The sequence below is a fragment of the Colias croceus genome, chromosome 13 (assembly GCF_905220415.1).
Source record: "Colias croceus chromosome 13, ilColCroc2.1".
Lineage (NCBI taxonomy): Eukaryota > Metazoa > Arthropoda > Insecta > Lepidoptera > Pieridae > Colias > Colias croceus.
In genome coordinates this window covers 3,911,286-3,935,539 of record NC_059549.1, presented here as the reverse complement: position 1 = coordinate 3,935,539, position 24,254 = coordinate 3,911,286, and the positions used below count along the sequence as shown (strand labels likewise).

The 24,254-nt window shown below is 31.4% G+C and overlaps 1 long non-coding RNA gene across 1 annotated transcript in view; it reads right to left on the bottom strand.

Moving 5' to 3' along the window:
- Positions 1-23,628, bottom strand: part of LOC123696886 — a 37,108-nt gene extending 13,480 nt beyond the window's left edge. Inside the window, exon 1 of the long non-coding RNA XR_006752139.1 lies at positions 23,491-23,628. This is a non-coding gene — a long non-coding RNA (uncharacterized LOC123696886). The remainder of the gene's footprint in view (positions 1-23,490) is intronic.
- Positions 23,629-24,254: the final 626 nt, after the last annotated feature.

The window sequence follows — 24,254 nt, the reverse complement described above, 5'->3', positions numbered from 1 at the left end:
AAATGCAAACTCGAATATATTTCTCATTCATATAATATTACACTTAAGTACTAAAATCTTCCCCGTGAACCACGTTCCATTAGCAAAAACATAATAATAGTCCTCCGTAGTGTTTGAGTTTATTGACTCAAGCCAGTGGAAAAATATTTATTTAAATAAGTGTAGTAATTTTTTAGCACGGCGCACATAAAGTAACGTAACGTAACTATAATAATTATATAATCATGAACCATGATAATTAAAACAATGAGCTTATAACGGTATGGCATGGTTACTTCTTTAAATAAACGAATTGGAAATACTCCCAATAGTTAATCCAAAACCTACACATTCCATCCAAAATAAAACATCAAACTGCAACAAAAATAGATCACCTATAAACAGCAATAAATAAACCAGTCCCAAACTATAAATACGGCTTATATCGGCTAGATGGACGTCTGAACGGCTAGAAGTCAAAGGCGACGCGTGTCAGCATCAGTCATGTAGCCGGTGACCTTGGCTTGACCGCTAGAGGTGTGAGTACACGTGCATCGTAAACTGTTAATTACGGTTTACAGGCTCATTTTTATAAGCTTTTTTAAGTCAAATAGAAAACATTGATTTGAAAATATATTATGTCGTGTAAAAAAACAGGACAATCATATTATATATTTATAAGCATAAGCTTGAAACAAAAGTAATATCGTGATATTTTCTCTGTCAATCTTATTTGAGATAAAAAAATAAGAATTACTGTATATCAATTTTATTTAATATAATCAGACATTACTTTTTTAGATAAATAAAACAATCTATTACTAACGTTACAAAAACTAATAATGTTTCTATTTATTTATCAATATAATATTTCATAATGTTTACATTGTCTCAACATCGAAACTAAAACAGCTATACACAGATCGATCCATCATTTACAGTTTCCGTTCATTGACCACGACGCATGGCCGTGACACTGAGAACTTAATCTTTACTAAATAATAAGCTTAGGAAATATTTTGTTTGTTCGTTTAGATTCGCTAATCTCAAGAACCATTGTCCCGATTTGAAAAATTATTTCACTGACAGATAGGCCATTTACCGAGGAAGGCTAAGCTTTATTTCATCACGCTACCACTAATAACAGCGGAGCAATGTAGGTAAAACCGCGGGTCACAGCTACCACAGATAATATAATACTATACAGCTACTATTATATAACATTCAAACATTGTCCAATAACCAAAGTTTTTATTCGTCCAATTTGTAAAAAGTGCACAAAATCATTTTACCAGCGTTTAATGAATCGAAATATTTTGACAGCAACGCAAAAAGTCTTGTATTAAAACGTTAGTTGGCATCACAGGTTGGCATAATGGTTTTGCCAGTCATCTGTATGATACTGATTAGGGTATTGGAGTATTGACTTCATTGTGTGAAGAGCTAATAATATTATCGATGTGTTGAAAATACCCGGTATTAGAGGATAAAAAATTGATTGTTGTAATATAATTGTTTTGAACCTGTTTACACTGTGCGGGGAAACAATTTTTGACGTGTATGTAATTAAATGTGTAGTAGTGTAATGAATAAAGTATGTTTTATTTAGTAGTTAAGCTTTTGTAATATTTTTATTGTAATTAAATTTAGGTAAAAAAGTGAAGAAGTCCCATGTCCCCTAATGGGGTAAGGGGTAGATGCATTATACCTACATCTGTTTCACTGATCGATTTTCTTTAGGGACAAGTAGGTGATCCGCCTTCTGTGTCCTGCCAGACCGAGACATTATTTTTTTTTCTAGATAGGTTATTATAATATAATATTACCTAACTGTCATATAATATTACCTAACTGTCTGTTTCACTGATCGATTTTCTTTAGGGACAAGTAGGTGATCCGCCTTCTGTGTCCTGCCAGACCGAGACATTATTTTTTTTTTCTTGATAGGTTATTATAATATAATATTACCTAACTGTCATATAATATTACCTAACTGTCTACATTACTTGAGATAAAAGATTCTGAAACAATTTCATAATTATCTCAAGCTTAGTAACAAAGTTTTTGGGTCATAAATTTAATATCATTTACTCTAAACTCAAGCAATATATTTTAGATTTCCGCCCGCGCAGTCAAAGAAAAACCCGAATAATTCCCGTTCCCGTGGGATTTTCGGGATTTTGTCATTTTCCCGGGATAAAAAGTAGCCTATGTCCTTTCTCGAGTATCAAAATATTTCCATACCAAATTTCATGAAAATAGGTTCAGTAGTTAAGGCGTGATTGAGTAACAGACAGACAGACAGAGTTACTTTCGCATTTATAATATTAATAATTATATAGTATGGAATAAACTGTTCCGATATTCATCAAATGTGTTTATTTGTTTCGAACAGTCGCTTTTTTCATATTTGTTGTTTTGTACATATTATTTATATAAAATTATTGAATCCTATAGCCGTTGAACAATTCAATTACCTTCATAATACATAAGAAAAAGAAATCTTAGTTCCTAAAGTAGCATAGTCATTGGGCGGACATAAGCTTATTATAATAAATACTTAACAAGTTAAATTATGTAAAAGTCATAAAGCTTTTTCATCGATTTTCTGTCCAAGTAGCAAATAAAATAACGCCGAATTGCATGTTATCTGTATTTGGGCAAACCACCCGTAATACTTGTTCCTGTAAAAAATATTAACTACTTAAGGCTCGAGTCCCATCAATTCCGTATTTTTGTACTTAATTTCTTAATTAAAATTCTCGAGACGTAGATTTACGGAGAAACGATACCTATTTCAAGGGATACGCAATTTCTATACAATTTATTTTTTTGGCGTTTAATGAAATAAGTATTTTTTTTATATTAGAGTGGGCAAACGGGCGTGTGGAGCGCCTGATCGTAGGCGAGTCCACCGCCCATATTCATCTACAGGGATTTGTGCAGATGCGTTGCCGACTTTTTGAGATTGAGGTACACTCTCTTCTTTAAGACACTACGAAGTAAACAAAATATTAGAATGAAAGTTAAACAAACCGTTTGTTTTAAGTATTGCCAAAGTATTACGAAACACAAAATATACATGAAAAATAAATAAACTTTATAATCTTCATAATCCAACTATACAATTTCACACATATGAAAATCAAACAGTTCCATTAGGTAGCAAAGGTTGCTTTTGTACAATAAATTGAAAGCTCAAATACGTTTAAAAAAACATGATTATGCTTTCAATCGCGTTTGGTGGTAATGTGATAATGTTTTAAAACAAATATTGTTACTAGATAACCATAAATATCATTCATTCAACGCATGCAGCGTTGAGCAATCGAAAGGAATTATAGTTGATTTCACGATATTATATTATTAACTCATGACTCGGAGATGAAATTCTTTACATATTATTATACTAGCTGTGCCCCACGGTTTTACCCGCAGTGCTCTGCTCCTGTGCATAGCGTGATGCTATAATATAGCCTATAGCTTTCCTCAATAAATGGGCTATCTAACACCGAAAGAATTTTTCAAATCCGATCAGTAGTTCCTGAGATTAGCGCGTTCAAACAAACTCATCAGCTTTATAATATTTAAGTATCAGCATAGATTTAAAAATCATTGATTTGAACTATCTTTTATAAATATGCTGACATCTAGAAAAATAATTGCTCTTCTTCTTCTTCTTAAAGTGCCTTCTCCTTTGGGAGGTTGGCGATCATTAGGGCTATTTCAATTTTGGAAACCGCTGTTCTGAACAATGATTTAGTGCTCGTCCCAAACCACTGCTCCACCAAATTGCTCACAATTGTTAATTAGTATAAATTTATCATAATATAATTTTTTTTATTGACGCGATGAAATAAATTGAAAATAACATCTATGTTTTAGTACATGGTTTAACCTTTCCTCTTCAACATTTCATAAATTAATATTGAATATGTAATAATTGTACAATAAAGTTTTTCAACCAAGATAGTGTACTCAAATCCAAGCACGTACAAAACTTTATGTAATTAATGCAGCGTTAAAGTGCTGAAATCTCATAAACCGGCACTTTGTACTAAGTGTTAAAATTCGTATATTAATATTCTTATTTAGCAAAATAATTGGGCAAAATTGCTTTTTTAAATCGTGTGAAATGAGCCTTATCTCTTAATTTGTCCACAAACTGTTTCTGGATAAATGTTAAATAACGAACCAAAAAATTATACCCTAATTAAAACAGTACGAGCGGGAAAATTAAGAAACTTGTTCGCCGATAAGCAATTTATGGGGGTTTTTACTGAAGTAGCCGTTTAAAATATCTGCACGATCGTTGTGATTAAATTTTTGGGGCTGATGCAAATATCTTATGTTAATGTATGGCTTCATTAAATGCAAAGCAGTCTTATGCAGCTTATTAGTGCTTTATTTACAAAACCTACTTAAAGTTTTAATCGGAGCATCATTATAATTTTGGATCCTTTGAAACGCTGGTATGGAATTTAATTAATGTAAAATACAACTACGTTATAGTTGTAAATTATATTATGGTATACTAGCTTTCTGGCCGCGGCTTCGCCCGCGATTTCAAAGAAAAACCCGCATAGTTCCCGTTCCCATCGGATTTCCAAGATAAATCCTATCCTATGCGTTACAAGTTCCAAGTTACCCTCTAAGTATATGTGTACTAAATTTCATTGTAAACGATTCAGTAGTATTTGCGTGAAAGAGTATAACAAACATACATACATACACATACATCCTCACAAACTTTTGCATAATTATCTATACATATAATAAATCTGTATAAAGGTCAATTCTGTACATTCAAAATATTAAAAAAATAAATAGCACTGTTACTGGATCGATACCAAACCCAAATATGTGATTAAAAAAATTTTTGTCTGTCTGTCTGTCTGTCTGTCTGTCTGTCTGTATGTGAAGACATCACGTGAAAACTACCGGTTTGAAACTTGGTATAATTATACCTTATTATCCTGGGCGTAAAATAGGATACTTTTTATCCTGGAAAAATACGTAGAAAAAAAAATAATCTTAATTTTTCAGTTTTATCCATAGACGTTGTTCCGTAGAACCGCGAACACACGTTGCGTATTATTATAGGCCTAGCCGTATTTGGGTCCAATAGATATTTATAAGATATCATTTTCAGAATTACTCAAAATGGAGAAAATATAAACCATCCACGCGAAGACCGACATCCGCGCGGACGGAGTCGCGGGCGGAAGCTAGTTTTTAATAAGGGTAATAATAGTAGGAGTAGGATAGGATGTTTTTGATACAACACACGATGTTAAGGCAGGATAGTTACCTACAATAAAATTGAGTACGAGATTTACTGAATAAAACTTAACTAAAATGATATTTTAAACAGGTATGCAATTTTCTTTTTGAAATTTAATATAATTTTCGTTTACAATGTGTTTAAATTGTCTCCACCTCTGAACATTGTAATATTTATTGTGAGCACCAGATGGCATCTGAGTGGTGTCTAGACAGATGATTTAAGAATTTAATATAATTTTTTGAAATAAAATTATGCGTCATATGCAAAGGATATGAAAATCTGTTGTGTAGAAATAATTAGAAAACTTACGTACTGTCTGTTCATGAAAGCATTTTGAACCCACTTAAATATGTTTATTAAATGAAATAAAGGCGATGTTTTCAGATTTCTCATTTTTATTAGATACTGTGTTATAAATTGACTTTGAGTTATTAAACATATTTTAAAAAACATTTCACAGTTAATAACTAACTACTCATATGCTCCGCCAGAACAGTCATCTTTTTATAAGTTTAAAAATCATTTTATCCATGTTTCAGTTATATTATAGGTAACGTAATAAAAACTTTTTTCTTTTTAATATTGTATAGATTTAGTTTATTAAAAACCTCCATATAAAAAGCAATTTTCATAAAAAAAAAACAATACTAAGAAATTAATATTCTTAAAAAATATCTCATTTAAGTATAAAGATTTTGAATGATATAACACTAAAAATATCAAAAGACAAAAACAACATTAAAATATTTTATTTGAATATCTCCAATTCACACCTAAGGTGCATTTAACCATACAGTTCTCGTATTGAGCTCGACGAATCAAAATGTTGCGCCGACAGAGCCCAGTAATTAGACGCACTAAATTCCTAAAGTCTTTCCGCTGTGGTATTATTCATTTGACACGCGTGCGTTATTTTTTGTTTAGTATCGTGTTTGTTTTGTTTATTTACACTTTCTAATTTTTACCAAATATTACTGGAAAGTTCTCTCTAGTTATAGAGACTAAATTAATGTTAACTTTGGATTAGTTTTGGATTTGTGAAGTTTATTGGAACTCGAAAAATTTTGCTAGTTCCAAATTTTGTTCCAGAATTTAAGGATATAAGAAAATTATTAAGTGTAGAAAAGATTTATTTCCAATTTGGAATTTAACATAGCCATAACAGAGGAAAAAATAACCTTAAAGTAAACTTATCAAATTATATTTTGATATATCAAACCAAAACGCAAGCAATAAAATATATAATTGGAAGCGGAAATATGAATTTTATTTCTATTTTAAGCCACAATAAACATAAGCTACATACAATAGGCAAGGAAATTGTTCATCAATCTTACTTAATGCTATAAAATAAAACTACGTCTTACCCAATAATAAGCCCTTGGACCCAAAACATTGAATAACCGAGCATTTTATGGACGGTTAAATTTAATCACATCTAATAAATAGAATACTGTTAATTCAGCCTTTCTTTGATTTTATCGGTGCCGATATTAAATAAAATGTATCATAAAATTTTATTGGCCGGACGATTTGAAGAGCACGTACAAAACGCTGGGACTCCTGAGGTCCCTGTACAGATGATTTTGAGCCTAAAACGATATACGCGATAAACGTATTAACAGTTCTTGTAATAATGACTGTTTTAGCATAACCTATATGTTATGATAGTAAGCCGCTGATAATGCAATTTGTACGTGCTTCATGGGATTACACAAACGATTAGCTGACCGAATTTTGACAAAGGTTATCAAAACTGTAAAACTGCAATTTTATGAGTAGGTAACTAATGACGTGATCTCTAAATTAAAATTAGTGTTGTATTCATTAAGGTTGAAAATAACACAGCAAATTTTGGGTTTGAATAGTCAAAGGGCTTTATGAAATTATATGATGCTAAAAACATCCTCTGTTATGGTTTGGAACGGACGCCATGTCGAGCTGCAGTCGTATAATTTTAATATCCTTATTAGTTCAGCTTTCAAAACACGTAAACACGCTTTAAGTTGTTTATTGCAGTAATAAAACAGATTTTTACCAGCAGTTAGCAAACATTTTACGGACGCGAATGACATTAATGTTCAATTACTTTTATCGATTTCTATTATTATAAAAACATTCTCGCTACTTATAACATATTTTGCATGCATTTTTACATTTTAACAGGAAAGCTTTAAATGGTTTTATTTATATTACTTCCAGGCTTGGCTTTTTAAAATTAATTCACACAAAAAGGGCTAAGCCAAAATATTAGGTGCCAGTTAGCCGTGCTAGTAAAAATAGATACCTACATACCTACAAAAATAATTATCTATTATTAAGAACCATTATTATTCACAGCCTTCCGATATCTTAAGCAAATTTCTGTTTTTACAAGAATATAACAAAACTTCTACTGACATTGCTGAATCCAATTTAGAACCAATCAAGATAGAACAAAAAGTAAACAGAATCATATCTCGGGCTGAAAGATTGGAGTGATTTTAATTGGAAAGTTTATTCGGAGCAAAAGAAATCCAATAATACCAAAGAAGCAGTCTTGTTCTGGAAGTTTCTTTGGGATCAGCTGTTTAATCCCTTCATTTCTCGGACAATTAAACTTGTGATTTAATACAAATCGAAAGAAATAAGCTGATGGTTCTTGTACGGGATAAGATTGTCTGATTCATATTTGCTGTTTTAGTACTGTTGGCTTTGGGTAAAATATATTGAGGTTATAAGTGATATGATTCAGAAACAAATTAAATAATAGGACTCATTTCTGGTTCGTTTCTGATATATTAGCGATATTATTTCCAATATTCGGTAAAGCAATAAAGGGATGAGTTCTTGCGTGATTTTATTTGTATGTGGAATTATTTATTTTCTTATAATTTATTATATTCTAAACAGAAATTCGTGAATTTGTACAAAACGATGTACCTATTGATTCATTTAAGTTTCTAAATCCCTTTAACTATTTTTAATACTTAAGCACAGTTCTTATTGAAACCTAAAACATGTACCCATAAAAAATTCTAACTCCCAGAGGTATCAATAATAGACCAAGACGAGCAAAACGAAAACTTTAATTAAATTTTAAATAACTTCAATGACAACGTTCAACGTATCCACTCGTAATAAAAAAGAAAATCATTTGAAAAAACAAATTCCCACTTTAATATTGATAGACTATTACTATATAAGCTCACAAGATAGTCCCTTTGTAACGAAACACCGCCCCGTCAACCGCTAATTGATGTTGTCAGTCAAATAAAATGGATTTTTACGCGTGTGTTGCCGTCCTTACATTACTCAGTTACTCACTATGGAATAAGGCAAATATGCTTCTTCGTTGCATACTTTATTATTTATAGATGGACTATTCTTTTGATGAACAATATTTTAACGGGGCGAGACTTTTAGACGTATTATGGGTAAGGCCGAAGGCGAGACTTTTGGCGTGTTATTAACCGGTAAGGTATTTCGGTTTTACACAAAGTTCATTAAATATTTTCAGTTATACTGTGGCATTTATTATATATTTTATTTCATTTGAGAAATAGACATAAATTACTAAAAATTAGCCTATGTAGCTTCTTCTACTTTTTTAACTAAAATAGCTTTTTATGTTACCAGAAAAAGCAATAGTTGCGTAGTGAGTAAAGGAAAAAAAAAATAACGCGTGCGTAGTTACATTTAATCAGCCCCTGGGAGCACTATTCGATTACTTTCAATGTTTTGTTCCAGTCCCTCGTGTATAGAGAATATAAATATTTCAAGTGGCAGTAACAATAAATAACTTTTATTCATTCGATAATATCTGATAGTTTAGCAATGAAGATAAAGAATACAAATTTGTTTGTTGGGAACGGAATATATTCTGATACATGTTATATAATATCTTCGTGATAATTTTGCAAAACATGTGGATATTTTTATAAAAAACAGTTTACATGTTCTTTAAAATATCACGTGAATCTAAGCCAGACCTGAACCAGTTTACATTCGAAGGGTAATAAAATATAATACCTACATACTTCTATGTTTTATTATTTATTATACTGTAAAACAAATTTTAACATAATAATAACCGTTAAACCTATAATCTACATAAAATAGGAAGCTCATAATCATATTATTACATAGGATTTGACGTTCTACGACAAACATCTTGGCTCATTACCCGACTACGGCAAAGCAAAAGGAGGGTTATGATTTTGACAGGCTATGTATGTATGTATGTATGTATGTATGTATGTATGTATGTTCATCTGTTCCCTCGTAACGTCTAAACTACTTATCAGAATTTGACAAATGACATATCATTAGAAGCGTCTTAATTGTCCGCTGGTTATAGGCTATATGGGGTTTCACAAAATCTAATCTGGCGTCCTCTATCGGACAAAACATACAAAGTAAAAAAATAAAGTTAAGATAAATATCCCGTGTTTGGTATCATTTGAAAGCGCTTTCCTTTTACATTTTGAATATATATATATTACTAGCATTTGCTCGTGACTTTACCTGTATTCATGGGCTGATTGCATATAATTCACATCTTTTCGTCCATAGCTTCTTTATTAGTTCATCAGTTTAACTTTTGTTAATATTATGCCCCAAATACACTTTAACACCAAAATAGTACAAATAATATAAAGTGAAAAAACTAAAACCCAACTACGACAATAACCGGCGCTGAAAAAGTATAAAACAAGATTTCAGAATACTAAACTGAACAAAGTTGCTAATGTAGTTACAAGTAAATGGACACAGTAGACTCTACCAAGATGCCTTCGTTGTAAATTGACAATAATGTCATACAATACTATTCTGAAGTATGCAATATTCCACTATGTAAAGATAAATTTTCATGTTTGGAAAGGCGTAGTTACACGTTGTTGAAGTGCTACGGTAAATAGGTATATTATGTAACGTGTGACTACGCCTTTCCAAACATGAAAATTTATCTTTACATAGTGGAATATTGCATACTTCAGGATAGTATTGTATGACATTATTGTCAATTTACAACGAAGGCATCTTGGTAGAGTCTACTGTGTCCATTTACTTGTAACTACATTAGCAACTTTGTTCAGTTCAGTATTCTGAAATCTTGTTTTATACTTTTTCAGCGCCGGTTATTGTCGTAGTTGGGTTTTAGTTTTTTCACTTTATATTATTTTCAAAATATTGTTTAGCAAGCTTGATATTTTAGTCGCGTATAAAATCTGAACACGACTATTATGTGGTCGCGGACATCCAGTGAGCAGTCGCATAATGGATTGCCAGTAATAAAATCTCACTGATTTAACACTAACAGCTGAAATCACGTAAACAATGAAGTATGCTAAGCAGTTTATGCAATATTTATTTGGGTCAGTTCACAAATAGCACGATTTGCTGAGTATATCGAGCCAATTATGAAGAGTCATCAATTCCAGTTAATATCGCTTACTGAAATTGCGTAACTATCGCATTGTTTGTATTACATTGTTCCGTAAAAGGAACTTTATTGTTATTGGGTGAGGCGTAGTCTGGTATTGTTTCAGTTTATTATACAATTCCGGCAATGGATGCGGAATTCAAGCATAAAATTATTTACTTTTGATATTAAAATGATATTAAAAAAATTAAAATCTTCCATAAATTGTGTAGATACCATTGCTTCTCCGATTGAATATCTACGCCTAAAATTAATTATCAAGAGCATATTGTAGTACATGAAAGCAGTTCTAAAGAACATAATTTAACATCACAAAAGCCAAATGAAAAATATGAATCATTCCTCGTCTAAAAGGCGTTTTAATTGTGTAAAAATAAATCAAAAGTTAGGATCGCGTGCTCGTCATCACGCAATGAATGTGAAATATTTTTATACCTTTCGGCGGTTTTAGGTGAAATATGCGAGTCCTTTGGATCGTGGTCGAAATTGCACGATATCGCAACACTGCAAACGAGCGTTTTTTAAAATACCTATTAAGCCGATTACTTACTCTCTGGTAAATCTTTCTGGTAATCGGTTACGGTTGTAGAATAAATTACTTTCTAATAATTGTCTATTGATGGTGTTAATTCGTGGATTGGACTTAATCATAGTTCTTTGAATGTCAGTCTTTACCGCCTATAAATTTCACGATTCTTTTTCTTACGTGCTAATTGGTATAAATATTACGCAATTCCAAAATGTAACGATGCATCGAAAGCTATAACTTTATCGACTAACATAGTTATGTAATATTCTTTATTTTAATCAGTTAGTTTTGACCGAACTGTGCACATCAGTATAAGGAAAAACGCGACGCTTAAACGCCCGTTTACTTATAAATGGGTTAACTTTAACAGATTAAAACTTGTGATGAATCGCTATTTTCGTTTCTCAAACTTTTAGATAAGAGGAATTTGCTTGAATGTAAACGAAGTTACCAAATCGTATGCCGTGTTGACAGAGACATGTCGGCTTTCACTGGATTATTTGACGGATTTGCTTAATATTGTGTGCTTGCTCGAGTGAAGCATTAATCTGTGTTTACGTAGCGGCTTAATTTCTACGCAATTTCGCAAACGTACTTAGTTGCGCAATGTGCTGATGGAATTCAATAAGGCGATTTATTTTTTTAAACACACACCAATTTATGCAACTGTTTGTAAATGGCACGGTACGTACGGCTTTTTCAATAGGCGCTTTAGGAGATAATTTTAAACATATTAAACAAATTATTGCTCTTACAGCATGGTTTATTGAATAATCATTGCGAGAGAGTTAGTTACATAGGAATTGAATTTACATAATATGTATATGTAAATCAACCAAATTATTAATTTTCGTACAATATCTAAGTAAATACAAACATTCCGCAACGACAATACACACAATTACGCATCAATTGTTTCTTACGACAATTCCCTTTTCAATACAAATAGCGCAATTAGGTATCCAGGTAAAACTGACCTCAAGAGAAGCGTTTTAAATTGTGCGTATCGTGAATCGACAAGGCATTCTGCGTACAATGCAAGTAAATAGTACAAGCACAATGAGCTGTAATTGCGTATGATTCAATGTCTCATATGTTTAAGTCCATTTAAGTACCCACGCTCGAATTGTCTGAAATACGTTCTTTTGTTCGAATAGGTTTTGCGGTGTGGTTTGCGATTTTTGTATCAGTTAGCCCTAAAGGTAATATTTGCGGATGTTGTGGAATATGCTTTGTGAAAGATACGTTTTGGATGTGAAATAAACAATTTTCGTAATACTGTAGTATACTAATTTTTTAGGCTCAATTTAGGTAGGTACATATCTGAACGGTCGATGAAAGTGATTTCTGTGAGCAGTTAAGAATTATGTCATTAAAAAACTCTTCGTAAAATAGTACCTTCGCATATTATAATACTCATTAAAATTACTGTCTACACTTTCTGTCTACACATTTTTAACCGACTTCAAAAAAAAGGAGGAGGTTATCAATTCGGCCGGTATATTTTTTTTTTTTTTTTTTTATGTATGTACACCGATTACTCCGAGGTTTCTGAACCGATTTACGTGATTCTTTTTTTGTTCGATGCGGGATGGTGTCGAATTGGTCCCATAAAAATTTTATTCGGCTAGGCCCAGTAGTTTTTATTTTATGAGCATTTTTGTCTGTACTCGATGACTTAATTGGAATGTAGCAAGTAACTTTGATTCACTTCCCGGTAACCGATTGAGCTAAAATTTTGTATACGTATGTAAATTGGATAGCGATGAAACATTATCATGACATAGAGCTGATTTGATGATGGAATCGGAAGGTGGCCATAGGAACTCAGTAATATATTGACTCAACTTTATCGAGTTTGGGCTCGTTTGATTCGTGTTGAAAATTACACTAAAAAGTATTAAATAAAATTAACTGCGTTAAAAACAACCGACTTCAAAAACGGAAAAGTAAAAAATAAAAAAGATTTGATATTATTAATTACTACATATTATTTAGATGTGCTATTTATTAAATAGGTTTGAAGTCGGTGCCAAACACTAAGCACTTAGTATTAAGCCCGTGCACCGACATCAAACCTATTTAATAAATAGCACATCTAAATAATATGTAGTAATTAATAATATCAAATCTTTTTTATTTTTTACTTTTCCGTTTTTGAAGTCGGTTGTTTTTAACGCAGTTAATTTTATATAATTCGCATAGCATCGACACACAAAAGTATTGTATAGATTATAGAATATGAAATCGAATTCACTACAAATACATCATTTACCATAGTATGTACTTACAGAGCGTAATCTAAAATGCATTTACCAGTCTCGCTACGTATGACAAATGAATGGCGTATCCAAGATAGATATCGAGAAAGTATAAACATTTACACAGCACGCGTACACGCAGCTCAATTTTAGACTTATCTAGCTTTCTTTGTTTTCTTGACAGGTGCATTAGCGGTATCACACAACAATTAAATGCATCAGGCGCTGCATCATCGTGAGTGGGAGTGCAGGAGCTGGTTGTGGAAATGTTTATCACAATGTATTTGCTTAGATATGCTTATACTGTAGAAATGTAATAATAATATTTATAGTATGTTGGTAGTGCTGTTAGCTTACCTAATTGTCTTCAGATTTTTGGTTGTAGGTAATATATTTATAGTGTTCAGTATATTATAATTTTATTATGTATTAAATAAATTAAATTCAAATACGATGTGTATAATTCAATTTCAGTCTTAAGTTAACGCTTAGCGCTTAACGTTAATCCCTATTAGCCTAATAGCCTCACTCACCTTCTCACCTTCTAAAATTAATGTTAATTAATATAACTTACGCTTTTATCCAGCAAGCTCTCAGACTATAATCGATAAGCGTACTCTATCGCACGTCTCGCATCAAGGGGTCGGCGATTTGATTAAGGAATTCCTTTGTTTCGAAATATTGTTTACTGTCGTGGGTGACTGATACCTTTGATCACGGGACGATATTCGATTGACCAACACTTGCAAGCGTTTGGAAACTCGTATTTAGTTCAATTTCTAGAGGATTTAGCGTGGCTTTGAGCTAGTTTTTATTTACGTTTGTATGGAAAAGTTTTCTCTGTATTTGACTTCTATAAAATATTACGTTCTAACGTAAAAGCCTAATTTTTTTATTTAACAAGTTGAAGTTGTTTAATTAAACGATAAGGTTATATACCTGCAGGTACATTAGGTACGTTATAATAGTGAAAAAGTATGTTGTGAAGTAATGAAATTGATTACCAACTTGAATAACGTAACAACGTATTATTTAGATCCTTGATGTCTTTGGGATCACATTTGGGATCTATTATCATTTTCATCTATCTATGTCTATACCTATCATTTAATTATATATCACACTCGTATAAATATAGCTATAGCGTAGATATAATATTATAATGATATTTCTCTCATAACGAGATTAAACTGTTGCCAATATTGACGATGTGATTACAACCTAATCGTGATTAATACCTTCTAATTATGAAGTAATTCTATTATATTATATTCTATGTTTATTCTAATTTCAACAATGAATAAAGAGTTTTATACTATTGGTAGTCCAGAGACGTATGTTATGACTGTGCCTGTCGGTATGTCTATTTAATACATTCATTAATGATATTGATATTGCGAAAGAAGTTTCATACACGTTAGATTGTTCTAGAGTTGAACTAATTATTTCTATCCGAAGGATTATGTAACAAGCTTTTAACTCTTACTCTTTGCGTCTATTGAAACGATATATATGAAGATAAAATATAAAACTCTAACACATCTTTTCTCGGCTAACAAATGTTAATACATATTCAAATTGTATTTTTTAACATAATTAATAATGTTCATTAATACGAATATTTAATAATAATAAACGTCAATACAAAAAAGCTATTAACCCAAATCCACATCGCGTCTAAAACCTTCAAGGTGCTAAATCACTTCTAAGCCGGGCAAAAACAAAATAACAAAAGAAACGTCCGTTTAATAATTGTTAAAGTATATTTAATGCGTGTACGTTGGTTATAAAGTAATTTAGATAATAAATCTTGTACGGAAAGACTGTTACGTCGCCCGCGGTCATTATGGCGGGTCGCTCTAAGAAATTCGACCATTAAAATAACATATTTTCACGCATCCGATGCTTAGAGGCAACGTGTATTAAAATACTATTTTATTGCTTATAAATGACAGGTAATAGATGTCGAATTTTGAGGATCAAATTGATTGGTTTAGAGCCCTGTGTTTTTGAGGCTTTCTTCCAATTATTGTACATATTTTGTTTGAATACTTTCAAACTTTATGACAGTATTTACAACTTGTTGGTACTGTTCCGGGATATTTGGAGTATTTAGTATGACCATAATTAAGTGCAATTGCTAGTATAAACAATGAATGCAGTTTTCCTAAATTATCTATGCATGAGTTTATTAATTTTTGAAGAGTAAACTAAACTACTATTACATGATCATTTTTTAAACACTGTTTTATTTATGTTATGGTAGATACATACCTGTTGTTTATTACATACTAGCTTTCCTCCCGCGGCATCGCCCGCGCAGTCAAAGAAAAACCTGCATAGTTCCCGTTCCCGTGGGATTTCCGGGATAAAATCTATCCTATGTCCTTTCTCGGGTATCAAAATATCTCTATACCAAATTTCATGCAAATTGGTTCAGTAGTTAAAGCGTGATTTAGTAACAGACAGACAGACAGAGTTACTTTCGCATTTATAATATTAGTATGGATTGTTTAAATGCGGATTCGTTCTTTTGCATAGTCCGTCCCTGTCGTCTATTAGAAATAAATTATTTTACAATTCAAATCAATCAAAATCGTCTCGTAAAGGTGACGAAACTAAATAATTTATTTCTAAATTAATACCTTACTAATATTTTATAACGAAATCGCCTTAGACTCATTATTTCGTACTAAAAATGTTTTATGAATTAAGAGTTATTTGACCTCACTTTGCTAATATAAAAATCTCAGTTTTTTATAGATCTGTGATAAATCAAGGGAAATTCATACTTTTTATAAAACTTGCTCAATCATCTTTAAATATAATATTATAATAGATGTTACGTTATTAATATTTCCGTCTATAACGGTCTACGAATAATATTTTTATTGTACCTATGTAACGAAAATACTGAACAACGTGATTTATTGATTTAGAGCATAATATAAACAACAACAACAACTTAACAACAAATTGTGAGACTGACTTTTGAAAATGGGAAAAAATATAATAATAGAAATAATTTAATACGTTTTTCGATATCTATCATTGGTTCAAATAAGTATTGCCTATATTAATATATTGAATATGTCTCTGCCAGGGAAAATATTTTTTATTTCTAAAAATGTGCCATGTGAAGATTTTGTGGTCCACAAAATATTGGTTCGACCGATAATAAACTAAGATGTCAAGGAGGAATTACCGAATATAATTCCACTATTTCTAGCAATGAATATTCCCAATGAAAAAATTGACCATAAATACACCGTAAGCTCCATCTATCTAGCTTTAAATCTCACTACTTAGAAGCTATTAAAAATATTAACAATATAATATATGGCCGTGGACATTACATAACTGCTTAAACGATAATGCTATCTATGTCATAATAACATTTATTTCAATATGAATCATATCTCGTTCGATGCACAATGAAAGGCATTTTTAACAATTCTCAAGAGCCGTTTGTATGCCACCGTTGTGGTTAAGGTCGAGTCTAACCGGACGTGTGTGGTCGAAACAATATAGACTAGTAGCTAGTGTTCATTTTATAACGTTGATTTATATGTTCAAATCCATACTTTCTTACGATTCCTTTCATTTATTTATTGAAATGAATACTTTCGTACGGTGAAGGTATATTTCTAGATGCAGTTCCTAGGTCATCGTCTAATGCTCTTACTCCAAAACGTAGGCGTAAAAATGACATCATCTAATCTGTTGGTTGACCCAGGATTTCTGAAGTTCCAATTTCCGTGACGTGATGTCACTCTTTTAAGTGTATTTAATAAACTTAATAAACTAATCTTAGTCGTCAGCAAAATGCCTTGATGTCCCTATAATAGTGTCGTTGTAACTTGCAATAGTAACATAACGTCATCACCGTCTATTACGTTTCTTTGACTACAGATATTATATTATCAAGCAATGTAGTAATAGTGCAATGTGGCATAACTCTTAAAAAGTACATACAAAACGTTCAAAATAAAATTTGAATTCTCTTTAATATATACATTGTATTAATAAAGGTAACGTGAACTACAAAGTAAACATTCGTAAGTAAGTAACACAGCTCTAACACCATCTATAAAGCGTAATATTAAATTTATTTTAATAGTTGTATTTATTTGATCTCTCCTCGTAAATATTTGGAGATAAGCATGTTTAGACGTTACCGACGTTATTTACGCTAAGCTGACAATCTATTCACCTTTTATATTCGAATCTGCTCCGACACTAAAGTAACGGACTTATTTTGACGTGTAAATCCTTTGGGGTTAAGGTGACTGAAGTTCACTGCGGTCGTGAGTTGAACTTGGATATGGATACTGTTGTTGGTTTTATACTTCTTTTATAACCAATCTAAAGTTAGTGCATTTGGTATCCAGCGAATACAAATTTCATAGTTTAAACTAAATAAAGTAAAATTGTGTTTCTATTAAATCACTTAAGAACGCAAAATTATCTTAATAATTATATGGACGCCCCAAAGGAGTTACGTCCCTGATGATTAAAGCAATTTTGGTATCATCAGCATTAGCCCATATACGATCTCACTACTGATGCTGTTCTCGTTTTTGTACATTATAATTAATGTAAGATATAGTGTTTAGGTTCTCATAGTCTTCTAGTTCTTTACCATCTAAAGTAGATCGTGTTTGTAGCTTATTACAGAAAGTATGCATGAGCTAGAATGTTTAAATTGTCTTTTAAAATTTTTAGAGGACGCTATTTCCGTAACAAACATTTTCTGATATAAATCCTACTCCTACATAGATAACGTTCTTGTAGTAATTCACGTTGATATAAAATGATTGTACACTCGGTTTTCTGGCGATGTGAACTTTAAATGTAAAAAAATTGCTTAATTTGCCTTTTAGAACTAAACTTCCGCAAACTGACTCATGATTTTAGTTCTTTTTTATGTAAATCTACGAAAACAAGTGTTATTTTTAATTACTGCAGTGGTTTTAAAAACGCTCGTTTATGAGTATGGTCCTTGACTTGTATGGTATTTTTGCCTAGATCATGATGAAATAAATCAATACGATGCTATATACGTAAATAAAGGTACAGGTTGTTTTCTGCTTGCGCTTAGAAAATATATATTTTAAATTAAATTTACTTAACATTTTAGTCTTCGATTCCTTCGCATGCAAGCATTAAAATTTATTTGAGCGATTTAACAAAAGAAGTTCAGTGGCGCGAATAAAGTATTCAGACAAGGTATCTTGATAGGGTTCTGTATTAATAGCTTCACGGCTGATAGCATATTCGCTTAACGATAACAACTAGCTACCAGGAGCACATAACTTAGTAGAACCAGCTTCTTACAATGCTATCTCAAAGAACCAGTTATGATGCCGTATCTGATCAAATGGCAAGGGTGGCATTAAAACGTCAGCCTGTACCTGCTTTGTTTATTAAATTATGTCCACAATGGCTATAAATATCGGACGTTCATTTAGTAAAATACCGATCCATGTTACGATACTGTATGAATTATGTCGTGTCCTTAGGAATATCTTAGTACCAACAGGGCTAAATAAATGAAAAATGGCGGGCTATCTAGATCGGTTTGCTGCGTTTGAGCGTAGTGTAATTGCGAAGGTACTAGCTTGTGACAGCGGTTTTATGAGTTTTATTTTAGTATTCATTTAATCTTTGATTGGACGTTAATTAAGGATTACATTTGCATAAAGTTAAACCAAGATAATCATAATTGTATCCGATAATTAGTACCACTTATTTTTATCTGTGTTTATTATTTTCATACAAACATGCTGTGGCAATGCAGCATCTTATAGAGATTCCATAATATAACGTAAAAATAAATTGAGAATGCGCTACGAAAACCACATAAGCGCTATAAAAAAGTTTTATCCAAATAATAGAATGTCCAAATAAATCATACAATTCGTAAAATAACCAAAAGTTATCACCAAGAATCTCTTACGCAGCGCAAGACTGATTAATTGAAAAAACAAGCGAAAATGGGAGCCGAAAAAAGAAATTAAAGCGCTGAAAGAGGGAAGGATCGAGATGTAATGATGTAGATAACTTGAAGCAATTACGGGAGCAGAAGCGCTGCATCGGCTGGATGGAATGGACCGGAGTCGCGAATATGCACGATGGAATTACGCTAAATATAACGGTCTTTGTGAATACAGGGCGTTTGAATTGTGTCTATTGAAACTGTTTTTACATAGTGAATGTACATGAAAGCATTATAGAATTAGGTAAATAATAGTAGGTAATCTCCGGTCGTATACAATAAACAGTTTTTTTTTCTAATTCAATTATAGGTACATAATACATATTATTATGTTCAAAACATGTTGTTCAACCTTTCTAAGTATTTAATAGTAACTAAATTAAAACATAAGACACACTGTATAAAATGTACCTACTCTCGACCTCGTAATCTTCAACGTTGAAATTGGTATTCGTAAGTATTTTTAAATTAGTTGTGAATTATTTTGTTACATTATCTAAACGAATAAAATATAAGCATCCTGTATGTTAAAAGTAGACTACTCCGCCGCGGGCTTGATGCGACACAGCGATGTTATCTTCTAAGAAGCTAAAGCATTATTACCATTGCTTCTCCGCGACTCTCCACAATTATATAGAAACCAACGGTTGTTATGAGCTTGGGAATTATAAAGATTACGTTTTTAAAGTTACAATTTCCTTACAGTGGGTTTCACTGAAAAACTACTAAGTTATCTTACATCTTGATATTACTTTCTTAACACAGCTTCCTTTACGTGTACTAGCTACATGTTACCATGCGGATCGACATAATTATATTATTTTCGTATAAGTAGATTGAGCTTCGTTATAAGGACGTGATAAGTCTTCTCATCATCACATCATCATCATCACATCAGCCTATACCCGTCCACTGCTGAACGTAGGCCTCTCCCAGATCTCGCCACTTTTGCCTTTCTTCTGCATATCGCATCCACCCAAAGTCTTCTCATATTTTCTATTATTTGTTAGAAATAGGCGCATTCGCACTCGGCGCTGTCTTGTATTGGGGCTGAAACGTAAGCAGTGTGTAAGCAAAATGTGGTAAGGCGGAATTTTTTATTTAAAATAATAAAATATGTTTCGCATGCACATGAAAATATATTATTTTAAATAAACCGTGTATCATCCAGCGCAGTGCTCTAATTACTTTGTAAAAAATAATATTCTACAAACGAAATAACATTGTTCATTCGCAGCTCTTACAATATTTTGTACAACAATAGTCATAATTTATAACAAATTTTAATTATGTGTAAAAACTACGGAGCTCTCGTAACCTAATTAAAAAGTCGCGCTACTAAAATTACTTACAAAAAGTTTACGATAAGAGCGAGGATTTTGTATGTTTATTTATTTTTTTACTGGCAACCTACGTAATCACCCACGTAGGCTAATCTCGGTATAGGATATGCAACATCTTGTTAAACATCGTACAAAGTTTTAAAGTTTCTGTTTTATGCATGCAGCCACGCAATCCAACAGTTCATTAAAAACAAATCGTAGTACATACGTACGATTAATTGGCACTAGTGTGGGCAATGGAGGGTGACCAGCCGTTTTGAGAAATCTGGATATGTTTTTAGCAGTCAGCTTGACAGTAATTTAAAAGGTGTATACACTTGTGTCAATACAAATAATATAGCTCTACGATTATAACAAATAAAATATGATGAATATTTTTTTTTCATTATAGATAACTTTAACATACATAAAAAAACTAAATATTGAATGTGTAAAAAATATCAAAGATAAATTATGTTACCTAACGATAAAATTTGCCTTAATACTTTCATCTGATATCTGACAATTCCATTTCTCTGTAATTAATTTGGACTTAGTATAATAATAATAAATAGTGCTACTAGTTTAAATAACAATTTTTTTCTAGCGACAAAAGTATTTAAATAACAATCTGTGCCTAAAAATGGTTACCCTAGTAACAGTCCAATAATTAAGACGGGCGTGGGACGTGCTTCGTTGTAATGTTCCGATGTCCAATCGCGTATCAATCGAATGAATCGTTAATCTCGCTACGAATAAAATCGAGTAATTACTCGACAATCTGTATTTTTAATCGATTTTAAATTGCTTGTGTTAAAATAGTTAAATCAAGAGACTATTTACGTAAGAGTTAGAATTTATCAGGATGGATTAATTACCTACTGCTCATAAAATTAATTTTTGAAACTTATAAATAAATAAGTGTTGTTTGCCAGGTAAGAATCAAAACCATATAATATGAACATTATATACATAAACAATATAATAAAAATTATAAACATTTTTCAATATTTTGATCGTCTCCAAAACTCTACACAGTTTTTTTGGAAGAGAGAGATAAAATATTTGTGTAATCCATTATGGATCTGAAATAAACAGATACATACATAAGAACAAGGTTATACCTCTGCATTATGCTCATTATGCACAATGCTTTATTAATGCAAATTCTCTTACACCATCCTAGAATGTCTGATTTCGTGTTTTCACAGGATCGAATATTCAATCCGTGTAGGCAGCCTGAGTTATGGGGACAATGATAACCCACTCAGGCCTGCATTAATTAAATAATTATGACATATTGTACGACCATTACAATGGGGGTAGATAAGGATTATTTATAAGGGTCTGCAAGACAGTTATCGAACGTGACGTTTTATTATTGGCATCCTAATTGAATGTTATTGTAGATGTACCTTTGGGATTTCAATGATAAGATAGGCTGTACGCTCATGTCAGAGAAGTTAGTAATAGAATGATATTGTTTTCATATTGGGATGGGCAAATCTTTCCCTTCTGTGTTTATGATGTAGGCAACTATCTAAATTGATAAAGGAATTTTCAAAATCACTCGAGTAGTTCCGGGGATAACTTGGTACAAACGTTCGAACAGAAAACTAAGTGTTAGTATTAGGTACTATTGATATATAGATTTTCACAAGATTCCCACCCATATATTAATAAACAAAATTCTAATGTGTGAATGACTAAATTACGACTGATACTTTTGAATAATTATGTATAAGTAACATTTATATGAAAGATAGAGTCAGTAGAGTTTAACTTAATTTAAGATGAACAAATTAAAATTCGACGTAGATACTAATAAATACAAAAATAAACGTTTTTTTAAGTCATTTTTAAAGTTTAATAAAGAACTTATCATGAAATATACTATATATTCAGTTACCGAACCCAAGAATTACCGAACCAAATAATTAAGCCTACACAATTTCATAGCAATATTACTTGATATTTGTGATTTCAATGGCCGTTCGTAGAATCGTATCCATATTTAATGAGATCAATACCAGGTCTTTTTATCATCCACATTTTCCTTACAATGGACTCATTTACATATTAATTATACAGGATCAAAGTATCGTTCGATTTTATTTCACTTTTTAACCATGCGTCGTTAAAAGGCTTGCAAATGTCTTGTTTGTGGAATCCCATTCAATTTGTTTGAATGTTTTAATTCGTTTTGTTTATGACTCATAATATTTGGATAGCTTTATTAAAATAAAAGGCGGACTTTAGAGAACTTCGTTTAAAAAGTGTACATTACGTATTCAATTCGATTTGGTCTGATTTTATGGGTTTTTTTAGCGGCTCGGATACGGACAAATTGGTTATGCTCAAATTGAATTTATTATTTTTATTTGTTATTAATTTTGCTGAAATTAAAATTTATGAATTCCTAAATTGATTATAATATGATTGATTATACTATTATGTACAATGATTTACATGTTTATATTTTTAAAATAATACCAATTTGAGTAACATTTAGGGAAGCTTTTATATCTCTTCTAAGAAATGCGATTTTCATTTGACTTATATGGATGTACTCCATTATAGACATGATCAAATTATATTTTTTCGTACATAACGAAAAACTAACATAACATAAACAACAATAATACTAAGATCACTTATGACAAAAATATTTACTTTATTTTTTCAGTACCTCAGCATTCCCAATGGGACAGAATCTTTGACCATCCTTGTAAAGGCTGCACCTCTATCATCTAATATAATACACACACTTGAAAACCGATTAAACCGCATTAACATTCTTACTCACATGATCGATCAGCACTATTCAATTCCAAGTTATCCGAGCTAAGTGATCATTCTGATGTATTGCACGAGTTTTATTGCCTCCGCTTGACGGATGGCTTCCCTTAACAATTTGAATACAAATAAAATGTCACGAGGAGAGAAAACGGCCTAACACATATTATATTGTTTAGAGTATATTAGATAAGCGGTTGAACTTCTTGTTATTATAAACGTATTTGTGATGTGCCTTCTAAGACTTATCATTTTCGTACCTTCAGTATTGTAAATGATATATTTTTAGAAATAAAAGACTTTAATAGTTTTTTAACGCGATTTATGCAATAACTTATTATCCCAATGCCCTCCTAAAACATGTATAATGCACTATAATAGGTACTCGCGTAAAATCAAACACATTGAGAAAATACAAAGGTTATTTAGAAAAGTTTTATGTGTCGATGGAAATTTATCTCAAACATAATATTTTCCTAAGTTAATTTTAAAACGTAACTGTCCTTTTTGCAAATTCCTGAAGCAATGGATTTAATAAAACTGCTAATTATATTGAGAAACAATTCAAGAATTCAAAACAGATTCAAGAAAAATTCGTATTTAATGAAGCCTTTTTAAGAAGAGTAGGACAATAAATCATTATTTATGTTTGTTCTA